The sequence below is a fragment of the Argiope bruennichi genome, chromosome 10, assembly GCF_947563725.1.
Source record: "Argiope bruennichi chromosome 10, qqArgBrue1.1, whole genome shotgun sequence".
NCBI classification, from domain to species: Eukaryota; Metazoa; Arthropoda; class Arachnida; order Araneae; family Araneidae; genus Argiope; species Argiope bruennichi.
In genome coordinates, this window is record NC_079160.1 from 122,683,236 (window position 1) to 122,696,655 (window position 13,420).

The window sequence follows — 13,420 nt, forward strand, 5'->3', positions numbered from 1 at the left end:
ATTTTTAAAAGATCCTTTCTGCAAATTGGATGATTAAGATTAGTGAAATAAATGCTATTTTCAAGGAAATGCATCACTGTTTCCTCAAAATGTTCTATGTCATATGCTGCAAACATTGCTCAAATCTTTGAAATGCAAACAGATTGTTCTGTAAAAAGTTTAACATTACTAGCTGAAGATTCCTGGCCTTCAATGGAGATTCATGAATTGCAGCTGGAAAAGATACAGACTCATTCTAGAGAAGAAACTAAATGATTTCTTTCCAAGTTGGTGAAGCTGTTGACCAACTTAGTAAGAAATCACTCTGGAAATGTTCTTCTGTCCAGACTTTTTTCTCCAAGTCAAGATTTTGATCATCAGTGAGCAATATTTGAAGAATAGTCAAATATATTTTATTTTGCATGTTGGCAACATGTGAAGGAGTGTTTAACATTAGCATTATAACATTCCCATATTTGTAATTACAATGAACGTTCATTTTGACCACTCGTCTCCATAAAAGAAACGGTGCAATTGGAGAGTTTCCTTTCCAAAACGCACGAAAGCGGCTTAGATTCGGTTCGGCTAACTGAAAGCTTTTAATTCATGAAAAACCTGAAGCCAAATAAATTACCAGATTTTATCAAATGAGCAGTGTCATGATTTACAATCTCCCACCTAGATTCATTTTATATTTTTTTATTAAATAAATTATTAGAATTGTGTTATTTCCCCGAATTCTGGAAAATAGTTGTGATTGTCCCTATTCCAAAACGAAACTGATTTGTCACTACCTCAAAATGTTCGTCCCATCTTGCTTCTCAGTAGCTAGAATCTGTGTTTCTCAAACGCCTGAACAACAGTAACGGAGGGTGCGTAGCGTCATGAAAAGTGCTTTGTTTTGAGAAAAGATCCTTAAAGTGCTTCATTTTACCGCGAAGAAGCTTTTCGTTTTGTCTTTTTCTCCCACAAGTTGAATTTGATCATTCGAAATCAGGGTCGTGAAGCCTGTTGACCGGATTTATCAAAAAAGAAAACCAAATTTCGGAGTAGGAATGCAGGGGTTCCAGCCAATATTAACATTCTTCATAATGCTTAATCATTCTTTTCTTTTTTTGTGCCCATTTTCTTCAACAATGTACATTGCCATTTATTAAAATGCTAGTATAGTTATCAGGAAAGGGCAGTAGGAAATGCGTACTGTGTCAGTTGTTGCAATTCGAAAAACTTTCGAACTTCAATTTTTAATGTTTTAGATGTTGAAGATTTATTTAAGTTATGCTTGGTAAATAAGTATTTAAACCTTAATGTGTTGTTAAAGAAGAATATGTAAATGGGTCCGATGAGCGTAAAATAAGCAAATTGAAAGATGAATTGGGTGAACAAAAAGATATATTAAACGTGAGAAAAGCTGCTCTAAAAACGCTTACATATTCGATCATCATTCTCATTAATAGTATGTCATGCACAACTTGTTACAGGTATTCAACTGCACGATATTGAACTGTAATTCATTACGTCAGTCAACCGTGTAAAATTCAGTATGACAAAATCTTAACTTGAAGCGTTAAATTTTGAATGATCCTTATATCTATTGGGATGTTTTTTAAATGTCCCCATCCATTTGAACATTTTTATTTGTTGGACCACTCTCGCCAAATTTTAGCTTTGACTAAGGGGGAAAAAAAAAAAAAAAAATGTGGGATCTGGTACTTAAAAACATTTTAAGGGGGTGAAACTTATTTTTTAGGGCATAGTTTCTATCCTTTTATAACGATTTTTTTTTTCTTTTTATAATAATTTTTTTTTTCATTGACACCTCTCTTAATATATAAAGATTTGCCCTCGGCAACGCGCAAATAAACCATTGACGTTAGGAGCATGAAATTTGGGAAGTTATTGTGGGGGCAATAGAGGTCCACTAAGAACTGATTTCTCAAACTTTTGATTCCAAGTTTAATTTTTTTTAAAAAGATAAAAACAGTTTTAACGTATTTTCATCATAACATCAAAGTGTATTATCGCGCTATTTTAACGCCGTTTTAAAGGTTACTAAAATAGCTTTTCAATTATAAAAAATGTATTTGAATCGATGAATTTTGTTCTTTAGTTTTAATAATTTTTTAGAAATCGATTTTAACACAGGTTATACATATACGTATAGAGAACAAATTTTAATCGACAAAAAATTCGAACTCAAGAGTTTGACAAATCATCACGTTTTAAACTTCCCCGAATTCGAAAAACTCATTTTTGGAAAATGTCTGACAAAGATTTGAGCTGGACGGCAGACATTTGGTAAATGGCCTTTGCACCAAATGTGCGGATTTCTGTCAAATTTTGAGTAAAATCTGCTAAGAGGAAGTCCGACTGGTCGAATTTTAGTTTACACGGTGATTACAAAATGAACAGAGCTAGATAGATCTATTTTGAGCCAAATCCAACCATGGGTTGTCTGTATTTTCAGGAAGGGATTAAACATGCAAACGCAGTGACTTAAATGTATCAAATACGGTACGGGACTTTGCGACTAGAAATGCAGCTTTGTGTCAAATCTTTCTTCCAATCGTTTGAGAAGAACGTGTCTCAAACACACATTCGATTTTCGGATACTATTCACTGCATGTCAGGGACTCGCCTCCAAATAACTCGCCAAAGATCACATAATAGATTCAGTAAAAATGCCAAATTCACGCCAAAAGTGAATATTTCGTAATTATTGTAGGCCAGTGCCATCTAAAGCGTTCTCTGGCATGACAAGTTTATGAAAGAGTATGCGAGAACGATGTGGAGAGACCATTCCTGCTGTTTATTTTAATGAAATTGAAAATAATAGCATTGCTAACTCGAATCACTTTATTCTGCAGCTGTTAAAATCGAGATAAAAGGAAGAAAAACGCTTTCTTTACTTTTATTTGAACTTGGAGAATTTTTAAGAAGTTCATTGAATAAAATTCTCTATTTCATGAGTTTTGTTAAATGTTGAAGCACCGACTTAAAAATAAATACCTTTTTTTGTAATAAAAAAAAAAAAAAAAAAGGCTTTAACTTGCGTTTTTAATTTCTCATGTAAGAAATATGAAAAAAGATTCAACGTTTCAAACCTCCTTGAATTAGGAAATGTCTGTCTCTCTGTGACAAACATAACACACACAGGGGTGTTTGTGCTCCGGGGAAACCCCGGAATTCCGGGGATTTTGAACTTCGATACCCGGAAATTCCGGGGATCGTCGTTCAAAAGGAAGTAGGAATAATAATGAATTATTTATTTTGATCTGGGTAATTTTGTTTGCTTTGAAAGCAGAAAACGCAAGGTCAGTGTGTGTGGTGAAAACTTTTCCTTTCTTTCTCCAAAGGCAGTGATAATGCGTGAAAAGGGGGAAAAAACTTCTTTTTTGTTCTTTCCTTATTGCGAGTTATGACTCATTCCCCCGGTTCTCGGACATTCTCTTCTGAATTCTTTTCGGCAAGTAGGCGCGGCTGAAAAAAAAAGGGAGAGACTTCGTTCGACCAGATGTGCGATCACGTGACCTGGGTTCAAAGGTATTAATGGTTATTAATTTTGCAAAACAAAGTAATTCATCGGACTTTTATAATTAGGTCATTCAATACTTCATAATCGTAATTTTTCATTTCTCCCCCCCCCCTTCTCGAAACTCCAAAATGTCGGTAGTAAGTCCGTAAAAGTTTCAGGGGATTTTTTGGGGTCCCACAAACACCCCTGCACACAAACACTTTCAGTTAGAGGGATGAAATTTGGTATACGGCCTTTATACCAAATGTGCAGATTTCTGTCAAATGTTGAGCGACATCCGTTTAGAGGAAGTCTGTTTATCTGTTCGAATATAAGTTAGCATGATAACGACAAAACGAAAAGAGCTGGATCATTAAAATACGGTACACAGATTTAACATCTATAGTATAGGCATCTATCAAGTTTTGAGCCAAATCAGTAAAGGTCCGTTGTCTGTCGGTCTGTACTTTCAAACACGTAAGCGCGATGGCTCAAAAAGGCAATGTCTTAAATGTATCAAATTTGGTATATCATTTTGTGACTAAAAGTGTCGTTTTGGGTTAAATTTTTATTTTAATCAGTTAAGAAGAATGCATCTAAAAAATTCGCTTTTCGAGTCTTTTCAACCGCATGTCAGGGAGGAATCGCCAAAACATTTGCCAAGATCACAGAATCAGTAAAAATGCTTTATTCACGCCTAAACAGGGTTCGTATTTCGTAACTACTGTATGCCATTGGCATGCGAGGCGTTTTCTGGCATTATGTGAGAAAGTTTTGGAGAGACATTCCCAATTATTTATTTTCAGCTTGCTTCTAACTATAAAGCAAGCGGTTTTTTTTTTTTTTTTCATGAATTTTTTTCTGTTATTTATGAAAACTACGGCTTGCTAAAGCATTTTTATTTCTTCATAAAATATATGTAGCGTTATTTCTTCATAATATATATATATATATATATATATATATAATTTAATTTAATTTTTTAAGCAAGAATTGTTGCTTATAGGTTAAAAGGCATGTTTTCATCAAACTTTGGGAAAACGTTAAAGGTTCAAAAAAGGCTTTTGTTAAACTTTAGAAGTAAGAGGAGATTAGACAATTTCTTTTTAGTCTGATCATTTGTGAACGCTGCTATTATTTTCTATTAAAAATGACCTAAAAATCTTATTTAGAGCATGCCATTGTTGTATCATCCATTTCATGACAGTTTTCCCAGCCGTACGTTGATAGCCATAGGGATTCTTTAGTTCCTAGCTTTATGAGAATTGCAAAGATAATTACTTAATAGAAAGAGTTTGTCCATAAAGAAATGGACTCTTTCCATCCCAGTCATGTTGAATTTTATTTGTTGTTGCCTATTTAAAAATCAAATACAAAATGTTCGATCATGCTATAATTCTACATCAATACCAACATTTTCAGAAATATTTTATCCATCTAAATGAATTGGTAACTTATTCATTTTAAGAAATGCTGTAAAATATCACAATCTTTCTTTTTCATCTTATAAAAGTTGATTTAATTTTTTGTTATTGATAGTGTTTTTCATTTTTATGCTTTTTTTTTTACCAAAACTAAAAAAAGCATCATTTTACAATAAAAAATATTGTGAAAATACAAAAATAAATATAAAAATGCAAAGAATAAGTATTTAAAATTAATTGTTAAAAAAAATTTTTTTAGTGAAAACTATGTATTATTATAAAACAGAAAAAAAATCTTATACTCAGAAAATGCGCCGTTTATGTATGAGTACTTATACAATGGTGCTTCACTTTTTGAGCTGAAGTGTGTAAAAAGTACTTTATTTTTGCAGCAGTTTTACACTACGTACCCTGTAATGTCATTTCCGAACAGTTTGGATTTACAAATGAATCACCAGCTTATTCATGTTTCAGAATGGATTCATGATTCCGAAACTACGGGTGCACTTTTTCCGGACGTAGCCTTTGATAAAATTTGGCACGAAGGACTCTTTTTCAAGCGCATGCGACTTGGATTTTCGGTGCCATTTGTCAACATTTTATACTCTTACCTATTTTCTTTTAATTCCAGGATACGAATAAACAACATAATTTATACCTCGTATATTATAGTATTAATAATTAATTTCTACCGTATCATTTAATCATATGGCCACGATTCAAAATGATGAGATCGAGGTGAATCGCCGTTGAAACTGTTGTTATGTTAGAAAATACATTTTAATGGTAGATCAAAGTACTCTTGTCTGACCACAAATAATAATTCACTTATTTCTTTCAATTAGGACAAACATATAGCAAACTATCGGTTCATGCTTTGAATAAATTTTGATTCATCTGTATTTCAGTTTTGAATACCAACAGATAAAAATATATAGATACAATAGAGCAAATATTAGGATGTCCCAAACGTTTCTTTCTCTTCGCTTTTTTAAAGAGGCTTGTCATTGGAGACGAAGCTTGGATTTTATACGAAAATGTGCATAGAAAGCGCACTTAGTGTAAGGACAATAGCCCTTCAGTTATCGCAAAGCGGGGACTACACCCCAGAAAAGATCTTTTGTCCATCTGGAGGCATTGGAAAGGCGCAATTTCCTACGAGCTCCTTCCTGAAGGTGAAACAATAAATTCTACCAAATACTGTCATCAACTGGATCCATTGAAAGCTGCCATAGTAAGAAAACGGCCAGAATGAATGAACGATGCGTTGTTTTTCCTCATGACAACGCGAGACCACATATTGGATAAGTAGTAAGAGAGTAGCTCTTACAGTTTGATTGGGATGTTTTACCGCACCCTGCATACTCTCCATCTAGCTAAATCTGATTATTACTTTTTTTCTACCCTTAAAAAATTCTCTTCGCGATTAGTGCTTTAAATCCATCAGCGAAATAAAAGCGTACCTAGAGGATTATTTCTTGTCCAAAACACAACAATTTTGGAAAGAAGGTATAATGAGGCTTCCTGAGAAGTGGAAGACGGTAATAGAGCAAATTAAATAATATCTGAAACAGTAAATATTGTGTCTTCATTTCATATTAGAAACAGGAAATGATGGGACACCCTAATACTCGAAGCAAATAGGGTCATTACTTCTTAATAATGCTTTTTGTGTTAATAAATGGGAGACTTACTAATTATCGTAGTTGAATGTATAAATAAAAGTGGAAAGGTACAAGATCTCTTAGAAAATTTATAACTTCTAGACCTTGAGGAGAGTTCTTTGTATAGTGACCACATGATCTAAAATAATATAAAATGACATGATCTAAAATTTATTTAAAAAATAATGAAATAAAAAGTAACATCAATTTTAAATTTGTGATAGCTATTCTTTGAAAAAAATAGCAGTAGTCTCCTCAAAACTTTCTCGCATACTCTCTAAAAAGTTATATCCTAAAATGCTTGGCATGGCGTATAATAATTACGAAATATTAACTTTTGGTGTGGATTTAACATTTTTACTTAATTGTTTTAACATTTTTACTTAATTGTTTTAACATTTTTACTTAATTGTTTTAACATTTTTACTTACTACTATCATACTATCCTTCCGAGTTATTTGGCAATTCATCCCTGGCATGTGGTTAATAACATTCGAAAATCGAATCAGTATTTTAAATGCGTCTTTCCCTGACCGACAGAAACGAAAATTTAACAAAAAACTACACTTGCAGTCACAAAATTTAATATATTTAACTTATTGCTTTTTGGAGTTCTTTGAAAGTAGAGACCGATGGACTCAATTCCTTGTTGGATTTGGCTCACAATTTGTTAGATGTCTACAATATAGATGTTAAAACTGGGCACTGAATTTTATCCATCTAGCTCTCTTCGTTTTGTAACTACCATGTTAACTTATATAGGAGCAGCCGGACAGAAAGATTTTCTCTGATCAGGTTTTACGCAAAATGTGATAAAAATCTTTTAAACTGGTGTTAAAATTATTTTTGCGCTTTGAAAGATTGTGGTGAAAAAAAAAAACATTAAAATCTCGTTTAATTTTTAACAAACAAACATTCTTATTAAAATCTCAAAAAAAAAAAAAAAAAAAAAAAAATCAGCGTTGTTCATTTCAACTTTCCAAATTATCTCTGTGAAATATTTAGCAGCTTTGGATGTAACACGAACTATACTATAAAATGCCGACACGCACATACAGACATACATTCTTCTTTATTATAAATAGAAACAGTTCATGGCTAAGTAGCAACCATTTTTGTACCCATGATTAGTCAATTATATGCTACCATATATTAAGAAATCAAAAATATATGCATTATGAAATTTCAATTAAAATTAAAATCTATTTCTGAAAACAAATTTAAAAAATTAAAAATTATTTCTGAATCAAACTAAAAAAGATGCAATTGCATTTAGAGAGCGCTCATGCTGCTAATACTAAAACACAGATTAACTTTACCAAATTAGTAAAAATACCAAGTTAATATTATTAAACGAATAAATATAGAATCAAAAAGGAAGAAATTAAGAATTCTCAAGCAGGGATTTTTTCTGTGAGGGGTCTGACTTTGTCCAACAATATTGAACCCTCGTGACCCGAAAATCCCCTGAAATTGAGATCTTAGAGATAAACCATTTTTTACAGAAATAAAACAATAAATTGCAATCTCCAATTTAAGCGAAAATTATAATTACATAATATAAACTATAAAAGAACATTCACAAACAATTATAGAAACAAAAAGGAAAGAACATACCATTAGCAGGTAAAATCTCTACCAAAAAAAGGCTCACATCACTTTCCCGTGTCATTACTGCCCCTGCATAAAAACGCTTAGTCATTCAAAGTAATAAATTGGAGGGTCTCAGCGACATCTATTAAGTTAGTTGCCATGTAACCGAAAGTCTATTTTTAGGTGTGCCAAACGATTAGTAAGAAGTCAATTCTTCTCTTATTAAAACTTCTATATTGCAATAGTTTCTGGGAAATTCATTAGTAGTTAAGTTTTTAATGAGATTATTTGTTGCTTCAATATAAAATTTTGCTATTACAAACTCTTTTAATCCTATTAAATTGTAAGAAAATTAAATTTTTGAAAATTTTAGAATTTAAATTAGAATGGCAAGTACTAGGCTTAATTATTTTAAAGTTGAATTCGTCCCTTTTATCGTAGATACCAACTATTGTTTTATCATTAGCTATTTCGATTTTTAAATCCAGATAGGTAGCTTCAAGTTGATTTTTGTTTGTTTCAGCTAGCACTAAATCTTTTGGATAACAATTAGTAACAATATTAGTATTATCTAAGTTCAACAAAATCAAGTGATTAATATATCTCCAACCGTTTATTAAATTGTGTTTAATTGTTTTTTTCTCATAGTAATGTAGGAAAATATTGGCTAATGCACTTGAGAAAGCTCTTCCCATTGTTATGGCCCTTTACTTGTTTATAAAAATTAATTCCATTAAAAACGCAATTTTCGGTAATATTAAATTTACATAATTCTAGCCAGTTATTTTTTGTAATAATATCTTCGTTTAAATATTCGTCATATATAAAAGTACAGACATTTATTAATTTTTAATAAGGCAGATTAGTGTATAAATTTTCAAAATCATAAGTATTAAGTTCATTAATGTTGTTATCTTTTAGAAAATCCCAAATTTCTTTGTTACTATTAATAATAAAGTTATCTTCATCTTTAATTTTATTCGGGATAATTTTCAAGTATTTAAAGAAATGTTTTCCTGTATAGTAATTATAACTGCCAGTGCTACAAGTCACGAATCTAAATTTTAATAGTTAATATATTAAATATTGTACTAAGTGGACGGATTAAAAATGGTTGATACCCGACTAGTTAGATTTGACAAAGTTCTAACACTGGTTTTATAATTTATAGGCTTCGTATTTTTATTGTTTCGTATTTGTATTTTTTACAAATTTATTGATTTATATTTAACTAATCTAATAAAAAAATTAAAAAAAAAATTAATTTACCTAAGTCGACCATTAAGAAAGCGGCTGTAGGCAGTTATCTAGTTGTATATCCCCCCACTATTCAAATCGTTGTATATTTTTTAGCAAACTTTATTTATTAACGTTTTTATTTTTGAGAATGGGGGGGGATCACTTCCGGTTGTCATGACGATTTCGTAACTTTTTTCGCGTTATAATCGTTATAATTACGGTTGGGCTGTAGGCTTAGTTAAGTTATGTTAACGTCCCGTTTTAAAGCAATGCTAGGGCTATTTTGGCACGGATCTTATAATTTTGAACCACGTTCAGATGACGAGGAAGACACCTGAGCTGGCTCCACCCCACTCCAATCTTCCGTACCACACCTGCGGAGAACGTTTGGCCTCGAAGGATTTAACTTGTACCAAACCCTCTTACGCGACGGTTCTTCGTGGAATCAGGTCTGAAAGGAAACACCATTTTTCCTTTTTCTATGCATCGTTGTGCCGCGTATATAACGCGATCTGAAGCATGCAAAACCAGAACTCATGAAATCTAGGCTTTTAATCTTCACTCCTGGAGCTTCAGAAGACGATTTTAAATTTTTTCACATCTTAAAAAAAATCACTAGACCTTCCTCTACATGAAATCATATACTCAGAGGGAATATATATATATATATATATATATTGCGAAACAATGGATTAAATTAGATTTTTACTTTAGTTTAAAGCAGTTTTAGTCCTATTTTAAAGCAACACCTTGTCTATTTTAAATTGGATCTCATCATTTTGAACCGCTGTCGGACGCCTGAGCTGGAATCCCTCTCCAAATTTCCAAGCCACGCCAGCAGGAAAAAATTTGATCCCGACGGATGTGGTGCACCCTAGCCAGCTTATGGTTGGTGGAATCGGTTCTCGAACCTGGAACTCTCCTGTCACGAAGTTTAGACCATAACACCATGCTATCGCGTCTGGTGGTAGACTTTAATTAGGGATTAGGTTTATCTTAGACAATTAAGGTTAGGTTTTGGGACAATTTTTTTTTTCTAGACTGTAAGGTTTTGGAACTATTGCTAGGGATATCCGGAGTCGGATTAAAATCTGCGAAGGCCTTCACAAAATGAAAGTTTCGGCATCTTTTTCTGTCTTCGCAACTTTGTAAATCAGATATTTTCTATTTATTTTAATTCATTCTTATAAAAGCAATTTTAGGCGGCCAATATGAAGATAAATCGAAAAATAAAACACGTCATTGCTGCCTGTCTTGAAGAAAATTGTGTAAAAGGGCCGATTGACCTGGCGTTGTTCAGAATTTAAATGCTTTCATGTAAACTATTTTTAATGTAATACACACAACCCATTTTATTACACTACACCATTGAATTGACTGCCCTAGAACACTTATAATCGATTGAAATTGAAAAAAATATCAGATTTTTCTGTCAGTCTTTTTAAGCAACGATAAATAACTACTACCAATATATATATATATATATATATATATATATATATATATATATATATATACATTTTATTTTTTTATTTTTCAAAATCATCTGCGTTAAATTTTAAAAGAATTAATTTTAAAAAATTTCACAGAAAGGAATTTTATAGCGTTGAAAATGTAAAATTTTGAATTTTTTAAGTTGGTATTAAGATGTTTCTAGCAAAATAATTTGCTCCAAAATTACAAATTGATTACAGAAAAAAATGACAAAAATTCGGTAAATTCTAATTCATTGAAAATGTAATTAATTTTTACACTTGACGCCATTCCTTCTTTGTCGTAAAGAATAAGTGTGTAAAATGTTTTTAAAATCGGCACAGTTGCTGAAGAGGAGCTATGGAACGTGTATACATAGCTATAGTGACTTTTATTAATATTAAAATGAAATATTTTAAATTAATTTGAAATAAAATTTTAAAAATAATTAAAAAGCTTTAAAATTAAATATTCTGATATAAAGTTGTAGAGGGATATTGAATGTGTGTCAGCTAAAGGCAGGGAAAAAAAGAGAACACATTGCTGAGAAACATAATGATCAAGCGATTTTAAAGGATATTTGTTTTTAATTTGAATAAATTGAATTACAAGACCTTTGTAATTAAGTAAATGCGCAAAACAAAATTATCCTGAAAATTTTGGGGAAAAAAAATGCCAAGAATTTTGGACTTCCTTCCTTAAAGTTGCAAATCTCCTAGCAATTGCTAATCGGCCCGAACTGCAACTCAACAACTAAAGTAATCGAAATCCCATGTGGTTGAAATGCATATACACAGATGCATGTACACTTATGCACATCTCTCGGAGGGGGGGGGGGGCACCTCGTAAGTGGGGATGAGACGCTTCCGGCATGGTGGTTGGTTCTCGCCACTCCTGCCAGTACACGAAAAGATGGGGGTCTGGCTCCTCCCATTGATGACGGGACGTACTTCCTTAGGGAAGGGTTGTACCATGGCTGATGATGGCCCTTAGGACTCAACCACAGTTCCCGCCGAGGTTGCTGTTGCGGCGGTCTGGTCATTCAGTGTTCTTTATCCGTGTGCCTTCGGGTGGGTCGGAGTAGTCAGTCTATGGCTATACCTTATGCACATTTTATTCGAATCGAAAAACAATTTTTTAAAAACGAATCTTGAAATTATCAACAGGAATATGATAAATAACCAAAAGCTCCACATTTGGGAGATGTCTCCTTTATCAAATTTCTATTATTGAGTGGCAACCAATTCTGAAATAAATTTAATTATTACAATAAAAAATGAAAGAGATGAAAAATATTCTCCGTCTAATTATTAGATACAAGCCGTTTTTGGTCACCACCTGTTTTACCAGATATACCGGTTATGTTTAAACTCTTATGTATAACTTTGATACTCATGACCTTCCCCTTCTCCTCCCACCTAAAATGTATTTTTAAACATCAAATCCTGATATACATTAGAATGCTTGTTCTATTTGGTGTGAGTTTGAACCTCCTCAATCAATTTTTTTTTAGTTTAATTATATTAACGTCCAGTTTTAAAACAACAGTCGGGCTATTTTGGGACGGATCTCGTTATTTCGAACAGCGGTCAGATGACGAGGATGAACCTGAGCTAGCACCCCTCTCCAAACTTCCACACCGCACCAGCCGGAGGACGTTTTGTCCCAAGGAATTTAACGTACACCATAACCGCTAGCACGACGGTTCTTGGGTGGAATTGGGTCTCGAAACTGAAGCCCTCCAGTTCCGAAGCCGAGACCTTACCATCAAGCCACAGCTGCCTCCCCTTTAATTGTTCAGTCCCATAACATAATTGTGCTGTTAAAAATGCACCTCTCCAATTTACCTACGCCCTTACTTTCGCGAAACGACAATTTCAATTATATTTTTTTCTGTAGGCGAAAGAGAAAGCATTGCAATTGTCAAAAAATTGGGGGCTTTGTCGAACCTCCAAGTTTCAAATCTCCATGTGTCTGAAAACACACTTTGGGATTGTGCCTGTCTATTTGTCGCTCAGTCTATTTGTGAATATGAAAGATCAAAAATTGGCTGGATCTATACGAATGAGATTTGGTGCGTATCAAATTTGTAGATTTCTATCAATTTTTGAATGAAATCTTTTACGAGAAATCTGTCTGGCTCGCTGAGTGAGTAAGAAATGAAACGATAAATACAAATTGTAAAGAACTTGATTAGGTAAAATTTGATACACAGATTAAGCGTTTAAAGTGTATATCTGTATATTATTTTGAACCAGATCCGACAACGGATTAACCGCCCGTATGTCTGTACTTACACATGCAAGTAAGCGCGATGACTCAAAAGACGCAATGACTTAGATAAATGAAATTTGGTACACAATTTTACCATCTAACGTGTAAATTCTTATTTAATTTTGAGTCATTCTATCAAAAGGTTGAGCGTCTGTCTATCTGTACTTTAGCATGCACGTAAACACGATCACTCAAAAATTACAATAATTCAGATCAATAAAATTTGCTATATAATTTGTAGTTCTGTGCTAATTTTTGTT